This window comes from Cricetulus griseus (assembly GCF_003668045.3).
Source record: "Cricetulus griseus strain 17A/GY chromosome 1 unlocalized genomic scaffold, alternate assembly CriGri-PICRH-1.0 chr1_0, whole genome shotgun sequence".
NCBI classification, from domain to species: domain Eukaryota; kingdom Metazoa; phylum Chordata; class Mammalia; order Rodentia; family Cricetidae; genus Cricetulus; species Cricetulus griseus.
This window is the reverse complement of record NW_023276806.1, coordinates 40,550,719-40,572,871: the sequence shown is the minus strand read 5'-3', so window position 1 is coordinate 40,572,871 and position 22,153 is coordinate 40,550,719.

Genomic DNA, 22,153 nt, shown 5'->3' with positions numbered 1-22,153 from the left:
ACAACCTGAATTCGATCCCATAACTGTACTTAGTGGAAGGAAAGAACTGACTCCCACAGACTGCCCTCTGACCTCCACAAGCATATGCTCTGACATGCATAGTGGGAGACCCCCAATAAATTTTATAAAACAGAAGAAAATATTGCTAATGAGATACATAAATAAGAAATTTTTAAAAGCAAAAAAAAAAAAACCCTGCTTTTTTGTAATGCTTTAATTGTCAGATTTATTCACTCAGTGGCTCAGAGATTATTTAGTCATAAACATATCTCCCAAATGCAATGATGGTAAGAATTGTGAGGACAGATTGGACATTAACTGGGCAGTGAATCAAAGCTCCATGGCCCTCTCTGAGTTCTTGAGCTCCCCTGCTGGGCTTACTTGAGAAGTCACAACAGGCACTATTTGACACTTCATGAAGGTCATTTTTGACAGGCAGGTATTGATTTGCTGACTTCTGGTCTTTTATTTTAATTCTTTTCTTTCTTCTGAATTGGGAGATGAAGATTCTTCTCTGTGCTTCAGACTTCCCCTCATTAGCTTCCTTAGGATTGCCAGTGAGGATTGTAAGGGCAGGGTGGGGAGGGGGGCTTTGAATGGCAACACTTCAGCACCCCCCTGCCCGCCACATTTCTTTTCCTGAGCCATGAGGAATATTGTCACTTGGGCTTCTGGAGGATGGATTATTTTCTTGGCAGGTAGTGTGGCCCTGTGGAGACTCATTATGCTTTCTATTGGGGAGATCTAAAGCACACAGTTGAATGCTGTCATAAAGAAAGGAGTGGTTGCAGACTGATTCCTAATGGGGCTGCAAAGACTACAACTATTTTTTGATCTCTGAATTCCAAATGGGGCTTTTATAGTTGTCATATTATTGACTGCTCATTCCAGAACTGTGATTTGTCTCTGTTCTAAATCTTTTATGTGTCCAATATTATTCTGATGTTTAGCATTACATGAGCTGATCGCCCCTTTTGTGTATTTAATAGTGTCAACATTTCCTTCTGAGTAGCTCTGGTGTGTGTGTGTGTGTGTGTGTGTGTGTGTGTGTGTGTGTGTGTGTGTCTTTGCCTGTTGGTGTGTTTCAAAAAAGAGCTGTTCTTTTCAGTACCTGGTGTCTCCAGGTTAATCATTTATACATCAAATTTGGTTGTCTTTTCTGTTTATTTCACAATTACTTATAATATCCATTATTTTTCACCAACAGAAAACACTTTTATAAAAGAATTTTATTTATATTTATGTACTTTGTGTATGAATGTGTGTATGCATGCAAGCAAATAGGTGAGTGTATTTGCCTGCTGAGGTCAGAAACACCAGATTTTCCAGCAGCTGGAATTACAAGCAATTGTAATCTCAGCATGGGTCCTAGAAAGCTAACTAGGGTCTGAGGCAAGAGTAATGCATACTATTAACCGCTGATTTCTTTCTCTCACCCCGGGAAGTATAATTTGTGTGGTTACTTGGTTGAGTGAAATAGAAGAAAAATTTTCTTTTTTAAATTTAATTTTATTTCCATTTGTGAGTGTGTGAGAGTGTGTGTGTGTGTGTGTGTGTACATACGTGTCTGCAGAGGCCAGAAGAAGGTTTCAGGTCTTTGAAACTGGAGTTACAAGTGGCTATAAGTCTTCTGATGTTAATGTTAGGAATTAAACCTGGCTCTTCTTGAAGACCATTATATGCTTCTTACCTGAGTCACCTCTTTAGCCCTCAATGTCTTATTTTTTGTAGGAAGATGTCTATCAAATTTTGCCCAATGAGAGCTTGCATTCTGATTGGTGATTGGACTACACTGTTCTTTAAAATGAAATGTCTTTTTTTTTTTTTTTTTTGAGACAGGGTTTCTCTGTGTAGCTTTGGAGCCTATCCTGGCACTCGCTCGGGACACCAGGCTGGCCTTGAACACACAGAGATCAGCCTGCCTCTGACTCCTGAGTGCTGGGATTAAAGGCGTGCGCCACCAACACCCAGCCTGAAATGTCTTTATCTAGATATGAAAGATGATAAAAATAACTGGACATTTAGTATCTAACACTTGGGTTTGCTTCTCAATAATAATTGTTTCCTGTTGTTTTAGAAAATATGATTCAAGGAGAAGAACTTTTATTCCTCTCATGAAATAAAACTTTCGTAAACTACTCACCTTTTCTCAGTTGCAAATCAGTGATGATGGATGTATTGAGAACATAGGGTCATGAGTGAGTGTTGTCAGCATGAGACATGATTTATCCCTGTACAGAAGACAGCATTTTAACAAAGAAGTTTTAAATTTGAAAATACTGCTTAGGAAAGAACTTTTAAAAATACTTAAAAATATTCTTCAGGATATTTTGTTCATTTGTATAGGTGGTAGTGGATATGCTGCATATCTCAATTTCTTCTTCCTTTTCATAAATAATTATTTTGTTCAAACTATTTTCTTAGTGCCTATTTTCCAGAGTTTGATGTTTGTTTATAGACATAAATATTAATTTGAATGCACTTAATAAGTTTAATCATGAGGAAAGAGAAGTTTTGTTTTTTTTTTTTTTTTGAGCAAGTGAGTAGAGCCAGTATGAAGAGAAAGTCTGTATTAGAGACAAAATACTAAAGCTATGCTGGAGGCATCATACCCATTTTGCAAAAACCTCCCTCCCTGGCTGTACCATCATTTTTGTAGGACTATCTGAATGACAAGCAACATCAAACTGTACAGTTGCATCATTTAAAGAGAAAAAAGATAATCCTATGAGAGATTTGAATATAATTTTCTAGATGATATAACAGTGATATACAATCTTAAATCTTTTTGAGTTACTTAGATATGTTGTGTATTAATTTATAATCCTTATCTATTTGCATTTATAGTTCTATGCAAAATCAACTCCACTTAATGCATTCACATACATTTCTTCTTGATTTTGAACAATCTTCATGATTATCATTTTTCAGTGAAGGCTGGTTTATTTCAGTAGTGGGTATACTTGTGTTTTTCTTATATGTAAAGCAATGTACGGAGTGAATGCCAATTAGCAGCTAAATCAATGATGCATCACTGCTGGCACAGAGACCCACCCAGGCAGAATTTTTAATGCTCAGTTGTCATGTAGAAGTGGGAATTTTCTCCAGTAATGACCTAAAACTACAAATAGCACATTCTTGTTCTTGCAAATCCCTGGTTGTAAATATTGCAACACAAGCTCAGATCATGTGAAGATCAAAGCATCTTCTACACAAAGTATTTCTGTGATCATTACAAACAAATGTAATGAAAAAGAATAACAGTAATGACATGCTTGAATATGTTTCACATTAGAATAAAGATAAAAATTTTGTCAACAAGTGAAACTCAATAATAATAGGCAGACTAATATTTGCCCTGAACCCATTTTCTCAAAACACAAAATGAAAAGGAGTTTTACATTAGTAACTATCTTCAATTATTTTGTTGACTTATTACAATTTAATAGCCAGAATTAGAATTATCATGTTCTTTGAACACATTTCCTTAAAATAGCGAATGAATGGGTGATTTACTATTAGTAAACATTTACTTACAAAAAATGTATGCTTTATACTGAATTCAGTAGTACTCCAAAATTAAAGGTTTCACATACTTTATTACAAAGTATAATATTGCCTTTATAAGCCTAAAATACTAACATCATCAGATTAATATTTAATATGAGAGCCATCTATCTGGTAGACATAATATGAAATATGATTTATTTTTGTTTTCATACTTGAGGATTTATTGTTACATATTCTTCCCCCTCAAAAAATGGTCTTTAGATCCTTATCTTTCAAAGCTAAATGTCTTCAATGTAAAATATTTTGAACATTAGACTCTATTTTGAGTATCAATGACCCCATTCTTTATTTAATTTTTATATAATATTAGTGGAAAAAGAAGAGAAATGATTGCAATGAATAGTTTTGTTTACTGGTATAAAGTATTATTAAAGGCTTGTCTGGAAAATTAAGATCTTAGGGTAAGAATATGTAAATGGCTTTTTCTCCTCAGTGGGGCTGGATAATCTTAATTTAACAAGAATCTCAATGCAGGGGTAGCACTCAGCTCCCACAGATACTTTCATTTCTTTGCCAGAACTGAGTGATCAATATTAACTTTATAAGCAGGGCATGGCTCTTCTAATGGGCAAATGGTCAATGCACCTTATCTGCAGGTATGTGCATAAGAGAAGCTGCCATGTACACAACACATTCATTTAAAAACTGTTTCCTTACATACACAACAATGTTGATGATTCAGTTATGACCAAGGGAGCTCTGGTTTTGTCTTAAAAGTGGCATCAGCACTGATTTCTGTTCACTATACTCTTGGAGATAAACAAGGTGTTGCCACTATACTCTTGGAGATAAACAAATTGAAAAAATAAATGTTTGTTCTATTTCCCTACTTAAGTCAAAAGAACACTATATTTTCAAGCAGGTGGGGCCTGGGGCAGGCTTTAAGTTTTCTTAACACAAAGAAATAACAAGTGCCTGGGGTTGTCATTACATATCATATAGACATTTGAAACTCACAATGTACTCCATAAATATGTACAGCTGCTGTATGTTTTTAATAATGAGATTATATATTTTAAAGGCACTGTACTGTCCAGTTTCCTATGGTGAAAATGCACTCAGTTTACTGTCAAAGTAGCATTATAAGACTGAGGACTTGAGGGATAAATAATGTGAAAGATAGTAGCTATTCTTTTGATACTGATGATTTCAAATTCTGTCTGTCCTTATCTCTCTCTGTCTGTCTATCTGCCTGCTGCCTGTCTACCTGTCTCTCTCTCTCTACCTCTCCCCCCATCTTTCTGTGTATTTGTGTGTGTGTGTGTGTGTGTGTGTGTGTGTGTGTGTGTGTGTGTGTGTGTGTGTGTGGTGTTGCTTGGAGACAGGGCCTCATTGTATAACCCAGGCTGGCTTAGAACTCTCAACCCTCTGACTGGGCAGATGGCTCATTGATTAAAAAGCTCTCACCTCTCAGTTCCTAGCATAGTGTTCAGGTAACTCACAGTTCCCTGCAACTCCAGCTTCAGGGGGTCATAAACCTCTGGCTTCCCAAGGCATGTGCACTCATGTGCACATATTCCCACCCCACCTTCCCATATAATTAAAAGTGAATATAAATCTTGAAAAAAACCCTCTAAATCCTTCAGTCTTAGCCAGCTGAGTCCTGGGATCACAGGCCAGTACCATCAAACTCATCCTTAATATTGCTGTTTTTTTATGTTATGCTGTTCTAGGGTTTAAAATTATCATTAATTAGCCGGGCTGTGGTGGAGCACGCCTTTAATCCCAGCACTCGGGAGGTAGAGGCAGGCAGATCTCTGTGAGTTCGAGACCAGCCTGGTCTACAAGAGCTAGTTCCAGGACAGCCTCCAAAGCCACAGAGAAACCCTGTCTTGAAAAACCAAAAAATAAAATAAAATAAAATAAAATTATCAATAATTAAATAACTTACTTCACATCAAAATAACTACAGCTACAAGAAAAATGAAATCTATAGTTTAATTTTTCAAGTAGCTTAAATTTTAGGTGAGAAAGAAACACACTTTTGTCTAGGTATCCTGCTGAAATGCAAACCAGAGGTTTGAATATTTACATAATGAATTGGAAACACCTAGTTTGTTATGGGTATTGTAAGTTCAAATTCCCAGTGATGATGAGTTCTGAACAAGAGAGGTCAATTTGCTTTATTATAACACATTCAATTTTATTTTTAATTATGTTTGTATGTCTGTTTATCTATGTCCGGGTGTGTGGACATGAGTGCAGGTGCCTGCAGAGGCCAAAGATTCTGGATCTAGAGTTACAGGCAGTCAGTCGTGAGCTTCCTAATGTGGGTTGTAGGAACCCAACTCAGCCCTTCTGCAAAAGGGGTGTGTGCTCTTAACCACTGAATATCTCTCCACCATGCAGCATTTCTTTACATTCATGACCCAAGCTCTAAGTTTTGTTCTTTTCACCCACACCAAGTACTGTCTATTCTCAGTGGGATGATTTGATGGCCACACAACTGATCATTCTGCCTTCAGATACACTTCTCTATAGTCTAGTCTGAATCTGGTATCTTCCCATTGAAGTCCCTTTATCTTCCTGCTTAATCAATTAATGAATCTGGTTGTTTTTAAAGTACAAGTCACATCTCTCTGCCTTCATATGTCCAGTCCCAATTTCTTTTTCCACTTGGCTGATTCTCTCTAACCCCTGCATCATGGATTAGATATACATAATTGTTTGTTTTTTCAAACTGTAGGCCCTCCACCCAGCTTCCAAATATACACACATAGACTTATGAATGCCCAGCCTTAGCTTGGCTTGTTTCTAGCCAGCTTTTCTTAAATTAGCCCATCTATCTTTTGCCTCTGGGTATCTACCTTTTACCTTTCATTATTTCTATAACTTTTTCCCCCTTATTATGTGTTTGGATGGGTGGCTGGCTCCTGGCATGCTTCTATCATCCTCCTTTTCTTGCTCCTCTTTCTTCTCCTTTTCTCCTTCTATTTATTCTATCTGCCTGGAAGCCTCACCTAGCCTTTCTTCTGCCTAACTATTGGCTACTCAATTCTTTATTAGACCAATCAGGTGTTTTAGGAAGGCAAGTAACACGGCCTCACAGAGTTAAACAAATACAACATGGAAGAACACAGCACATCTTTGCATCATTAAACAAACATTCCAAAGCATAAAAGAATGCAACCCGTCTTCACCTAATATTCTTTAACAGATACTTCTTCATTCAAGAGACTAAGTTTGAGTGTTCCTGCTATGTGTGCCTATAACCTCTCCACTTTATGCATACTATTCTAATATACTTCTTACCTGTCCCCAGCCTCTGGTCTTTTTAAAGGGAAGGTGCTTGGCTGCAATGCTGTGTAGTGAAAACTGTGTTACAGAGTAGATACTTAATCAAATGACACACATGGAAGAAAGATTTTGAAATGGGAGATTATTTGGAATTCTGTCCTATAATAAATTATTGTAAATGAAATATTTTAAGGCACTGAGGAGTCTCTCCAATTAGAAATTATTATTTAAAAGCTATGAGGGAATCATGTAGTGGACAATACATTCAGAGTTAACCAGACATCCAAGTCGTGTCCTAAATTTCCCAGAGTCCTTTTGCAGTTAGGTTATAGCCAGGACACTGACAAATGTGTTACTTTAAGGACAAGTAATTGATAAGTTGATCCTGAAATTTCCATGTTTCAGAGAAAGTAGACATGAATTTCAGAAAGGAATCCTAAACTGTTTAGAGTTTTAAAAAAGCTGTTATGATCCTCTGACCCTGAAGACACCAAGGTTTGCTTGATAGAGTCATCAGAGTTAGTTTCTATCACCAAACAGGAAATGACAACAGCTTGCTAGAATTGTGAGAACCTAGTCATGTGTAACAAGATTTGGTTTATCAGTTCCTAAGTAACACAATTAAACCCAAAAGATCATAAAGACAGAAATGCTTGTAGTTTTAAATATTGCAAAATCAGGATTGTACAAAGGCAAATTTGACTCTCATTTGGACATTGTGGAAGTACTGTAAATAGCATTGTATGTTTCTCTAGGGTTGGAACAGTCTCCAAAAGAAAGCCATGTTCTGAAGGAAGTTGTTTTTATGAGAAGGAGCAGTTTTCTCCATGGTTTCTGGGAAGTCTGATTAATGCCTCTTGTGTATTTTGGATGTGAAATTTCTCCTAGATGCTCATATGTTTGAACAGTTGGTCCCTAGTTGGCTGTGCTGTTGGGGAGGTTGTGGAGCCTTTTAGATATGGGGCCTGAGTTGCAGACATAAGGCCATATGGTAGGGCTTATGAGATCTCTGTTTATTGATGGGGCAAGTTGGAAGCAAGTGACCTTCCCTAACACAACCAGAAGCTTCTCTAACCATCGTTCATTCTCCAACTGATGAACTGTAACCCTTGATCTGTGAGACACAGTGAATTTATCCTCCTTTCAATTTTTTTGATGTGTCGTCACAGGGATGACAAAATTAGCCAGGTCTCTCTCTCTCTCTCTCTCTCTCTCTCTCTCTCTCTCTCTCTCTCTCTCTCTCTCTCTCTGTGTGTGTGTGTGTGTGTGTGTGTGTGTGTCTGTGTGTCTGTGTGTGTGTGTCTGTGTGTCTGTGTCTGTGTCTGTGTCTGTGTCTGTGTTTGTGTCTGTGTTTGCACTTGATGAACCTGGAGGTTGATATTGAGTGTTTTCCTTGCCTGCTCTTCAAGTTACATATTCAGGCAGGGTCTTTAACTTGACCCCATACCTCACTAATTACTCACAGATTGTGTTAGTCTATCTAGGCAGCTTGCTTGGGGTATCCTTGCTTCCACTTTCCAAAGCTGGGATTCAGGCAGACTGTCACACCTGCTTGACATTTACAAGGATGTTGGGGATCCAAACTCTGGTCCTCACACTGTGTGGCAAGTGTTTGGACTCACTGGGCCTTCTCCATATACACACAGTAGTCACTTCTTGCTCTCTGTTGTGACTAATTCAATGCTCACTTTATCATTCTTTCTGGAAACTGCAAACTTCCTCAACTTCTCAGGTATTCATCTGTCTTGTCACATACTTTTTTCCCTGCGTGCTACAATGGGAAAGGAAGAACTACTTAGGACCATTTGCAGTGACAACTCTGGATAAATCTTAGGACCATAGGAACTATTCTTACCCATTTTATTGATTTTTTACAAAGATACACTTGAACATATGTAGGAGGTATCAATAAGTAGCAATGTGACATTGATTCAAATTTTTGGGGGGAGTTATTTATTGAGGACTTGCTATGACCCAAAACTTTAAAATTGTTCCTAGACCAAAGAAGCAGATTCCATGCCCTCTTAAATCTTAGGTACTAATGGAAGCACATGAACCAAAACATGGAGAAAATACACATTAAACAATTATTAATAGGTGATATGAAAAAAATAAGTGTCATGTTGTCTAGGATCTGACTGAAGTACCTGACTTACAATCAATGGGTTGCTGTATCCCCCATCACTTTGACTTATTCAGGAATACTACTTGCAATTATTCAGAAATGTTATTTGCAATTGACAGCTGTTATGATAAGTCTTTATCCTGAAGCCACCTGAGCCCTGATGCCACATGGGCACTTTCTGCCAGCCCACCCGAGTTCCGCCTGCCACCATGTTAAGGTCCCAAGTAATACACAGACACTTATATTAGGTACAATGCTGCTGGCAAATCCCTAGGATTTCTTACTTGCTAGCTCAGTCTTAATTATCATCCATAATCATAAGACTTATGGAGGATGCCTTCTGCTGGTGTCCTCTTCCTGGGTCACATGGCAACTGAAGAGCAGAGAGCAGGAGGAAGAGAAAAGGGACCTACTTCCTTCCCTTGCTTATATATGAGTCTGCCAGCCATGCCACTTCCTGCCTGTATCACAAGACTTCTTTACTACATTTGCCAGAATCCTCCTTGACTCCTAGTCCCTCCTAACTTGCTTCTTCATTGGCCAACAGTACTTTATCCAACAACCAATAAGAAGATAAACATATACAGAGAAGGACATTCCCTATCAGACAGCTGAGAAAAGGGAAATCAGTTTTCATTAGTGGAGTGACACTGGGTGTATTAACCACACACCAGGGGAGGCCATATGCTAAGACAAAACAGACTACAGGTTTTCTTCTTTGTTTGGTCTGGTGTGTGTGTGTGTGTGTGTGTGTGTGTGTGTGTGTGTATACGCACCTTGTTTGTTTCAGAGAGAAAAATAGGAAGTGCAGTGGGGGAAAGTCTAGGAGAAGTTGGGGAAGGGAACCAATTGGCCCAAAATATATTGTATAATTTTTTTAAATAAATTTACAAAGAAAGAATAAGTTCTTAATATGTCCATTGGTCTTGCTCACAAGCATACATATTTCATCAAACAATTGCTTCCACATTGCCAATCTGTGATGTGGCTACTGGCTCCAAATCAAGAGACACAGCAGTAGGGGAAGAATAGAGGCAAGGCAGCGCTCCTTTGAGAAGAAGTGGAATGCCTGCCAATTAGGTAGCAATATTCAAAATTCAAGAAACTTTTTGAAGAAGAAGCATGGAAAAGATCGGTTCAACTGTAACAGTTGAACAGCTTATCCTAGGCAGAGAAAAGACAGATGGACCAGGGATTGCTGCCATATGCAGTCCAAAGCTACCGCCAGACCAGAGTGGCAGCCCTCTGAGCCAGTGTACAGAACCCAAAGTACAAAATCCACGCGCCTCAGGCATCGTGCAAAGTCCTGCCGAAAGGCCGGCTGGTACCTCCATACTTTTTAAAGCTGGCATTTCAAATCACTCTGGCAGATGGAGGAAAAGTATGGACTAAAAGTTGACATTTCATTTTCCTGTGTATGTTTGTTAAGCTAATTTTATTATCATTCACAGGGAAACCCATACTGAATGGAAATAACTAGTGGAAGTTTGTAGCTAATATAAAAGTATATCTGTTGCTTCTAAAGGTTAGATAGATATTAAATAACAGATAACAATCACAAGAAAGTTATTAGCATTAGAGACCCCAGGACAGTATAAAAACTGAAGGTAAAGTTGTGGATGGCAATGTCTACCTTTGGTCATGTATGTTAGCACTCTGTGTTGTACATTTTCATGAAGACAGAAGGAAGGCAAGAAAGACAGGTTAGTGAAGAGAATTTTGACATTTTAATATTCATAGTTTATTGCAACCTAGCTGGAGAGGTTTCAGAACTGCAACCCAATTTTTTGAGGGAAAGGAAGAAGTAAAGGGATGACGAAAAGGAAGAAAGGCAGAGAAAGGTTGGGGGGGAAGGAAAGAAGGAAGGGAGAGAAGAAAGATTTTTACTGCATTTTGTGTTTTCATTTTGTTAGAATTCTTGTATTTACCCTCAGTAAACTATCATGTTTTCTATTTAATTTTAAGAAGTCTGCCTGTAAAAAAGACAATTCCCAGCCTAAGTCTATTACTTTTGAGTCAGAAATGTACTTGGCCACACATTCATTTCAGATTAAATATTAAGTGTTTTAAAGCTTTTAATTCTGTGGTTTGATGCTTAAAATTAACAGTAACAGACACTGACTTTATATAATTTTAGAAGGTTTAAGAGAATTAACTTTTCTCTTATCAAAGGATGTTTTTCTTTGCTTTGTTTCTGTTTTCCCATCATCATAGGGTTTCTTTTGTTCTTCCTTTCATGCAATGTTTTACTTAAGGAGATCCTTCTTGGTCCCACCCATATCCCTGTGCCTTCCATAGAGGTGACTATAGCCAGGTGCTCTGCCAAATGCCTGTGTTTAGGAGTGGCTGGAAGTTTCAGGTGCTTAATCCTTTTTAAAAGGGCACTCAATAAGCATGAGGCTGGAATTAAATGGTTTGACACCTCAGCTTCCTCACATACTAATTATGACATTCTGAAGTATGAGGGCTCCAGGACTTGCAAGAGCCTCAAAGGATAAAGTCACACGTGTCCACTTTGGACCCTAAAGTAGTATCACATCTCCATCTCCTTTTTTTCCAGTATCCATTCTACTCTGTGGAGAACCTTCTCAAATAAAATACTCATGGCCATCATATTTCTTTAGAAAAGCCAAATAAACACCATCAGTGTTGAAAGAGAAAGGAAGCTATCCATTAAGCAAGTACTCACTGAATATTAGGCACCATCTAATTTTTACATATAAGAAGTATGTTAATTACTATTCTTAGAAAATTCTCACTTTAAATATCTCATTAGAAGAAAATTGTTCCTTATACCATGGACAAAGCATAATGTTCTTAGTTTAATTCATGCATTATTAATTTTCACATATGCAGCAAATGAAGACCTCAAAAAAAGGATCTGAAATCTCTGTAAACTGAGACCCCAACTCACAACCTAAGATAGCTACCTCAGAGTAATTTTATAAAAGCCATGGGAATCCACATATAAAGGAAATTCGGGGGAGGAGTATTGGCAATAAAAATAATGAGCAGCAAGGTAATATTCTCCACATATAAATCATCTACATAATAAAAATTTCTAAAAATAAAAAGAGCAGTCAGTATATAAGCCTAAGTGATTCATAAATAGGAAACTTTTGTCATAAATACTCTCTGGAACAAGCTGATTTCCTCAAATGCAGATGTAGTCAGCTATGAAAGTCTCTACCATTTGGTCTTGAGAATATTCAGCCAGCCAATTTCAACTGAAATGATGGCATTCGACATCTGAGTCTAGATTCCAAAAATACCACCCATTAATACCCACTTTCTATACATTCTTAGTCTCCAAGCATAGGCACCATGCTATGAGGAAGTCCAAGCAGCATGTGCCAAGACCCCTCTAAGGAAAATTCAAGGCCACAAACCCATATCCCAGGGCTCCAGGCTTCAGCCTCATTGAGTAAAACATCACAAAACAATTGTTCTGTATAGTACAACATGGAGAGAAAAAAAATGAGTTACCTCTTCCCATATTTCATAATTGTGGAAAAAACAAATGCTTGAGTTTTCTTAAGCTTCATGATGTGCATGAATTTTTAAGTAACAATGAACATCTGTTCTATCACTTGATACCTATAAATGGTTCTGTATGAATCAAAACCTAAAGTAGGCAGTATTGGTTTGAAGGTAAACCTGTCTCTAAGGCTAGGCAGAGTTTGAATCTGTTAGGAAAATCTTGAATCAATTCAATGAAGTTGCTAATAGCTGTCTAAAGGTCTCCGTGACCCACAGGTTAGCAGTGCAGGCTTAAAGAAAAGCCATCATAATATTACAGAGGAACATAGTATTGTGTGCACTCCTCTGCAGAGATTGAAAGTTTAACAATACCTACTACAATGTGGAAAATAAACAGCGGGTTTCATGAACATAATGGTTCAGCTGAGATTTCCAGGCATAAGATTAATATTGTTTCCTGGTTTCTTATGTGTCCAGGAGTCAAAACTTACTAAACTTGAAAATAAGACCATTTCTCATCCCTGGTTTCTGCAGGTGGCACATAATTTCTGTATTAAGGTGTTGTGTCAAAGTTCAGATCCTTGTAAACTGTTTTAGGATTTTAGAAAGGTTTACTATATTGCTTCATAAATAAATACACTTAAAAAGAATAAAAGACGCTGTAAAAATCTTAAGAGAATGTCTTTTAGATTCTCAGTTCCAAACACAGGGCTTGTAATCACTTGGAAGACTTTGTCTTTTGGCTACCTGTCATGGGGCCTACAATATGACAGGGCTATTCATAATGACACTACTTCTTGTGTATTGTAGTGAACCCCAATAAGACTCACAGGAAAGTATCACAATTTTTAAGAAAATCGTTTGGCACAATATAGCTCTCATAGATGGAGGGAACAAAGACAATAAATATGAAGCATAAAAAGCCTTTGCACCTAAGACTTGGCCATGCATGAAGAAGGCTGGGGAATTTTCCCAACTGAAACCACAGAACTGTTCTGCAAAGCAAAGAGGTCAGAGGACAAACGACAGAGATACTGTGCACTACTACCAGAGAGTAAGACCTGTTGTAGGTCGACAAAGACTTGGCACACTATGCCTTCCTATATTTCAGAACTGCCAGGAACCAGTGAAGAGTCTACTATATCTATCATGTACCTTAATTTTTTAGCAGTTACCTTACTCTGTTAAAGAATTATATATTGAAGAGGGGATTTATAGGACACAGGTAATTTGTCTGTCTTAGTTCCCAAATCTTTAGACCAGGATGGACTGTATGAAGAAGGCATATTTGTGGAACCACTTGTGAAAAGCCTTCTCTTGATCAAAATAATGTCACATTTGATTTGAGGCAGATGCTGTAAAATGGATGAGACTTGGAAATCTTATGGCAAGTATGGGTATAGGTGGCTTTTCAGTGCAATGTGAATTGTGACTAGAGGGTGTGATATGATAGGTTATATTTACAAAAATAGCCATCATATGTGTATCTGGTCCTAGGATCTTACACTCCTGTCAGTGGGTGGGGATATCAATGTTCAGAACTGTGGAGGTGACAGGAGGTAACTTCCAATACAGGTGATAAAAACTTTTGTAAAGGGTGTTAAGAACAGTGGAAGTGTCTTCATGAGCCATAGAAATATGGGACTCAGACAATGTGACTGGTAGCAGTTCTTCAACACTTCCAGGAAATGTGACACTTACATTACTACCACTGGAAAGGTGAGACCAGTTGAAAAACACCTCCATAATTCCTTATTTTGGATCAGTAAAATCAATCCTCAAAGCTTCTTGCTTTTCGTTCTCTGTCTGCCAAAGAACATCTGACCTCCAAATTCAATAAACCCCCACCTCTGTTACTATAGGAATTGATTTGGGAAGAAGGCTAGATCAATAGTTAGAAACGAAAGTCCTTTGTTATCAGTTGCTAAAAAAACAATTGTTACAATTAGATTTGTTTGTAATTTTAGTATATGAATTGATTACCATGGAGATACTGGACCACAAAATACAAGGAACACATCCAATATAAAGAAGAGCACTAGGGAGTCATAGTACAGAAGATTTCCTGTTCTCTCTGTCTATTCATGTTAATTTATTGTGACGATTTCATTAAATGGATTTAGAAAATATATTCATAAAATGAGTTGAATGAGCATAATAGAACAGGGTAGTTTTGACCAACAAAAAAGCATTTGTGAACATATAGATCAAAAGACAATGTTTTAAATATGTTTTCCAAAGGTTTTTGCAGTAAAAATATGTGTTCACTCATGATCATTTATTTATTATCAGGATGTATTTTTCACCCAATGCTTGCCACAAATTTAGTATTCCAGTCTCCTTTTTTTGGACAATTTCCCCAGTAACAATTGCTTGTTACTTGTATTTGTTGGGGAGAGAACTGAACAACATAACCAGAAATCCCAAGAAAACTTCAAGCTTTCTAGGACAATGCTTCACAAATGGAGATTACACAGCTCCATAAAACATGATGGCTTATCACAATGACTAATACGCTCCCTTCCATAAAAGAAAGAAACCAAAATAAATAAAACACTAGATTTGTTCCAATGGAATGTTTGATGGAGTATGCAGGTGAGTGATGGGCACATAGCAGAATCAGCATGGGACATGGGAAACTAAGATTGGCCTTTGAGAAAACAAATTCACAAATTTTGCCAGACCAGCAATGAAGATACAGCATCACATTTCATATGTGCCACCCTGAGCTTCATGAGGCTTTGTCAAGCCTCCCCCATCTATTTCCTTCTCATGGAGTCCTAGGGATTCCCTTCCTACCTCACAAACTTTTTGACACAGTTATGCAGCAGAAGGGCTTAGTGAAGCATTTATCTTTCTTCCAGGAGGAGATATGAGACATACTTTATGGAAATCTCTCATTCACAGGATAATTACATGTTCCAATCTTTTAAGTGAAAATAATTAAAAGCAAAATCTGGACCATTACTCATCTCTCCTTTCCATTTTCCTGTCTTCTTCCTTCATCCCATCTTTCCTCTTCTCCCTCATCTTCTACTCACTCCCTTTCTTTTTTCTTTTTCTCTTTCTTTTTGATGTTCTAACTCTTCTAGGACTTTGTGCATGCTGCATAAATACTCTACCACCGAACTACATTCCCATCCCATTTTAAAAATCATTCAGTGGTCCAGGCATTGGTGGCACACGCCTTTAATTCCAACACTCAGGAGGCAGAGGAAGGTGGATCTCTGTGAGTTCAAGGCCATCCTGGTTTACAGAGCAAGTGCCAGGATAGACTCCAATGCTACACAGAGAAACCCTGTCTTGAAAAACCAAAAAATAAAAAAAAAAGTCATTTGGTGTGTTAGCTCTATAAAGATATTGATATCTCTCCCCAAATCTTAAGATGAAAATAATTCCTTACCCTTTATACAGGGCACTCACTATCTCCACTCGTCAGAGAATCTTTAATATTTATCTGCTGTTTATTAAGCCCCAGTATCTTTTTGTAGACGGTAAAGTCCTTGCAAGTTGACCCCATGTCTCTTATTTGTGTCCCCTTAGCCTGCAACTTATCATTAATATCATTAATATTTTAGACAGTAAAACACAGTTTAAGAAAAATATTCTGTGTCATTTGTTCTATATTCTGCCCCCAAATGAGCAATCATGACCCAGCCTTGAGAAAATACTTTAGGAAAAAAGCAAGGTGGATGAACTGTGGGAGATTTCCAGTCACTGAGAAGTGTTGTCACTTTGGTCTCACATGCTCTTGTTTTCAGCCTTTCCTGTTTACCTAACTGAATACCTTCTTCTAGCAGAGAGGATTTCTGAATGAATGGATAATCTCAGGTAAAATCTTAAGATGAAAAGTTAACTAATTTTATAAATAATAATTGAGCATTGTCTATGTGTGAAACACCTACAGGAAGGTGCTGATACACACAAAGGCCAGTGAGTATCCCCAAACTCGATATGGGTGTGGATTGTTTGCTTAATGAGAAGATTGAACAAGTGTGGGGTGAGGGCTCAGCCTTAAAACAATCATTTATATCTTCCCCTCTAAGGATCAGGGAATATTGAGGAAGAGGGGGCAGATAGCATATAAAAGATGAAAAATAGGGAGGGGTACTAAAATGCTTTTTTCTGGGTGATACACTAAAGTGGGAAATTACCAATACAGAGCCAGATAGAAATATAAGGGTATTTAATAGAGAAAAGCCTTACTTACAGAGCGACCTAGCCACCTGGCGCGGCAGCAGCCTGTACAGGAAGCCGAAAAGGTGAAACAGAAAGTGAAACCCAGCCACCTGAACCTCTCACTCTACATTACCCTGACCACGCCCTCGAAGGCTTAGTCAGGCACACCTTTAGCCAGCCCCTAAGCAGGCATAGCTACAGGTTCCCCTACAATACACTGCCATTGCAATCACAAACTCAAAGGTATTATGCATGTCTGCATTGTGTCTGAAAAGGAATGGGTCAGTCATCAGACAAGGCATAGATATAGGAGAAGCTCAGGGGCCCACACCACTCACTGCTGAACTGTTTGCTACTGACAGATTCAGAGAAGGGGGTGAGAGGGGGCTATGACATTCGGTTGTGTACTTAATGGTGAACCCATGTGCCTTTAATAGATAGTACCAATGCCCACACATGGCCACACACATGTCCTTGATTGAACTAAATGTGTCACCAACGCAAACCGCAAACCAAAGTCATGAATCTGGAAGTGGGGGCATGCTAGATAATAGGGATAAGAGAGTGTGTGGGAAGAGAATGATCAGAATATATTATGTGCATTTATGAAATTGTCAAAGAACAAATGTAACTAGTAAAAATGAAACTGCTGCTGGTGGTTTAGATAGTGTGTTTAGTGATTTAGGAAATTTGTTAACGATGCATCATCATCAGGGCGCACTGAAAACAGGTGGGTAGAAACTGTTTCCTTTAAAATAAGAAATTGGGTTGTACCTAATGGCATTTTTTTTTGCTCAGAAGACCAAAAATGCAGAAGTGATTTTAATAAATATGACATACCTATAAATGCTTGAATTTATGTAATAGTAGACCAAAACAAAAATTAGTCCAATCCTCTGTTGAGAAAAAGAATTAAAGAGTGAGAAAGTAGAGATCGAGTGTGTCATACTCCCTGTTTACTTGGTCTAAATTATTCTCCTGTTGAAAGATAGCATGGGTACCCAGAGAGGGGGCCCAGTAGAAAGCCAGGAGTCATCAGACAAGGATGAGACTCATGTGTATGTAACTCAAGTTTCTAAAATGCAAGAGCTATTTACAGTTTTTTTTAATATGTCTCAACTTCTAAAAACTACCAAATGACATATTTAATGTGTTCCTTTGGATGACAACACATAGCATAGTTAACAAGAAAATTCAGCTCTGTGTATTAATATAAGAAAGCAGAGGGCTGGGGATTATCATCTGGATACAAGATAAGTGCTCAAAACACATTTACTGAATTGATTAATTGCAACAAATAAATGAAGTATTTATTTGAGGTCATCTCCCTCAAAGATCACAGAAAAGGAGTTTTGCCCAATTCAAAAGCTATACTGGGGGTGATGAGTTGATATTTATGAACAGTGGCATAAGAAAAATGGGCCCTTGATGTATGGTGTTGTTAACACCTTCATTTAATGTCCTCTTTCTTGATGCTTAGGATAAACTGGATGTGTCTATGTTACCAAAAACTTTAAGTAGAGTCCATATCTCATCCAATGTAAGAATAAATGCAAAGACAGTTGAAATGACTCTAGCAAAATGCCTTGAATTCCCTTCCAGATTCACCTAGACATATTGAAAAGGGAGAAGACAACAGTTTCACATGCATCTAAAGTACTGCTTCAAAGACGTTTGACCAACCATGTTTACAGAAGAACTTGTGTCTTTCCTGCCTATTTTGTTGACTTTAAGGATGCTCAAATGTGTGTTCTAAGTGTAATAACTTATTTTGACAATCTCGGAAGCCTCACTTTTAGTTCACAGCATAAATATAGAAGTTACTCACATGGAGATGCTCCAGAGTTATATGTATGTGTACATATACATATACGTATATTTATAATATATATATATAATATATATATATATGTATATAAAGAGAGAGAGACAGAGACAGAGACAGAGACAGAGAAAGAGGGAGAGAGTCCCACAAAAGGAAGGTGTAATAACATGATGATGGAGATCATGGGTTTACAGCAGACAGTTTATAATAATTACATGATCAGACCTGTTTGTTCCATGATAGAAAATTTCTTAATCAGGGACTTCTGATAATTTGAAATTAAAAGAGAAAAGAAGATGCATAAGCTTTGCTGAGGTGTTTTGAGATTGGCAGTAACAGTACTCTAAACCACTTATTTATCCCAGTCACTTGAGGTCCTAGTAACAACTCTGTGATGAAAGGGACAAATGGAGTGAGGGGTGTCAGAACAATGGAATGTGGATAAGAGAATACAGGGAGTGACTATGGTCACAAGACATTGAATACATGTGTGAAACAGACAAAAGTGTAAGAAGAATCATTTGAAAAAAAAAATGTTTTTACTCACCAAAAGATTATGAAAATTGAGTGTGATGAAGTTAGGCAAATTTACTAAGGTCACAACATTTTTAAGTGTCAGAATTAAGATTCTAAGACAGGAATGACCAACTCTAGGTCCTCTGATTCAAACATTAGGCTAAACTGCTTCTCGAAGGAAAAAATCAAGGTCTAAGAATAAAAATATGGAACTCTAATTCCTTAGCTTATCTGGAAGGAATGCACTAGGGAAACTAAGAGAGTATGTGTAAATAAAAGAAGTTTGGATATATACATATATATATACATATATATATGTAAATATCCACACCTATATTACACATACACACACACACACACACACACACACACACACGGAACAGTTTTAATGCTGTACTAGAAGAAAAGCTAACTTGTAAACTATGAGTTCATTCTTATATCATTATTCAAAAGAGATGTGAAGCAACCTGTTTCAGGAACAAGAAATTAGAACTAAGGGAAAGCCTTACTTCACAAAGTGTATGCGGTACAAGCATCATGACTTCAGTTCAGATTCCCAGGGCCCATGTAGGAGGCCAGGCATTGTGGATTATTTTGTTTTCTATTTTCATAAAACTTAAGAACAATAACTGATATTATTTTACTTCCAAAGTTGGGGAAAACAAGACAGTAGAAATTTGTTATTTTGTCCCACTGCAATTCCTAGACCCTAGCCATCCCCTTCTAACAATGCACACTGGGGCTAACTCCATCCTAAAACAGGGAGTTTAATTCTGTTTTTCAGAACTCTAATTCCCCGGTCTCCCAGTATTTCAAATTGTTTCCTCTTCCAGAACAACTCAGGTGAAGTCAAGTAGAGGATGGAGTAGCCTCCAGCTCCTCCTAGTGGGTAGAGTCACCCTTAACATTTTCTGAGGGCTGGAGTGGTTTGTATCCCTTCCAAACCAGGAAACTTCCCTTTGTGGGTTTGTCCAGAGGCCAGGCAGGCAGTAAACACCTGCATTCAAACACACCCCTGGGCTCAGAGACCTTATTAAATGGCTGACATCTGGTATACATCAGGGTACTTTAGCAACTGGGGAGGAGCTTCATGTAGATTAAAATGATAAAATTACCCCTAAATTAATTGGGCAGATGTGGAGCTGAGATATCAGGAGTCTTGTTTTTCAGTATTTTCCTTGCATCCCACTACAATAAATATCAATGCTTGTTGTCCCATATAATTATGTGTTTCTTTGGCACCAAGGAAATTCCATTTCCCTCTCATTTCTGACACACAGCATTTAGATGTGGTTCCTCTAATGACCTGCTTCCTCCTAAGAACATAGTGCTCTGTTCCTCCCACTAGTAATTCAACACAGAAAGCTACTCCATTCTCCAATCCTTATTCTTTTAGGGTTAATTCTTGAAGCATACCTTAATTACAGGAATTTACAGTTAAAAAGAAAGAAAGAAAACTGGCTATTTTCAGGCCTGTTTACAAGACCACAATCTGAAACATTACTATGAAGCAGCTTGAGCTGATTGCATCTTTCTCTGGAACAGAACATCTTGCTGCAGAACATCCATTTGTAGCCGGTTCATGTGCCCTGTGATTAAGGTTGTGTGGAGTCCTGTGCCAGCCTTATTTCAGGAAGAGAACAGATAAGATGCCCTGGATAAGATGTTACAATGTGTGCTACCGCAATTGCCTTCAGTCTGTTATTAACTTGATAAGAGCAAGTCTAATATGAATTAAAATACAAGAAATGTTGGGGATATTGCAACATATGCCCACAGCAGTTTTTGTAGAGTGTATAATGACTGCCATGCTCTCTCCCAGCTCCTCTTCAACATCATCTTCATAAACCCATCCAGAGTTTGGCAATGGAGGGATATGTCCTTCTGAAATAAATGACTCATCATCTATATCAACTCTGCTTTGGATACTTAAATACATAGAACCCAACTTTATAGACCACAGGCAATTTTTAAGCATGAATTCATTCTTGTGCCATTATTCAACAGAAAGGTGAAGCAGAACTCAGAACTAGGGAGAAGGCTCACTTGATAGTGTTGTGCTGTAAGCATGGGGACTTCGGTCCAAATCCCCAGCACCCATGTAAAATGCCAACCATCGTGGCATGCTCTTGTAACCCCATCACTAGGAAGGTGGAGACAAAAGAATCCCTGAGTCTTGGTGGACAGTTACTTTACCCAATCAGTGAGCTTCTGAGTAAGAGACTGTTTCAAAAAATAAACTGGAAAGCCATAGAATAAGACATCTGACATTGGCCTTTGAACTCCACCCACATATGGAAACACATATATTAGCCATACACACACACATACACACACACACACACACACACACACACACACATGATAAAACAGATATTATCTTTATCAAGTAGGTCAAAATAAGAAGAGTGTGCCTGAAATATCCAATGCCTCATCTCAGATTAAAGTTAGACTATCATTAGATCAAAGTGTGATGTGTCTATTGCTTCCTAAAGGAAGTCCTATGAAACAGCAATTGTTTTCAGATGCTGGTGTAGAAGAAAATTTTCTCCATCTATCTTGGTCCCCCTGGACCAGTTTTCTCTCCACCTACCAGGTCCTGCAGCCACTTAATGAAATAACCACTTTGAGACATAATATCAGTTACAATTGTTTAGTCAATGGCTTAGGCTTCTTATTGCCTAGCTTTCTTTTAATTATTAAGCTATTTCTATTAATCTGTATATTTATACATGGTCTTGGCTTACTGGGGATGTCTGGGTCTCTTGACTCCCTGGCTACTACATGGCATCTGCCTTTCTCATCTCTCTACCTCTTTCTTTGGAATTCCCACCTAGATAAATTCTGCCTGTCCATTGGCCAAAACAGCTTTATTCATCAACCAATAAGAGAAACATACAGTCACAGCATACAGAAGGACATCCCCCATCAGGCTGGCACATTAATAATATGTTTACTATATATTGATAGCATATGCACCTTTATATGTAATTGTAGCCCAAAAGCATAATAATCAAACAAATCTCTAGAATTCCTCAAAATAAAGACCAAAAACTCTAAGATACTGGCAAATACTTGTAAAGACTCTACTATATGCAAATCATTTTTGTTAATGGGTGCATAGTGATGATTTGACACCAAATATTTGTCCCCCATTGCCTGTATACTTTGAAAATTCTCTCCCTTAAAATGTGAAGAGTTCTGCCTTCTATAGCTGACAA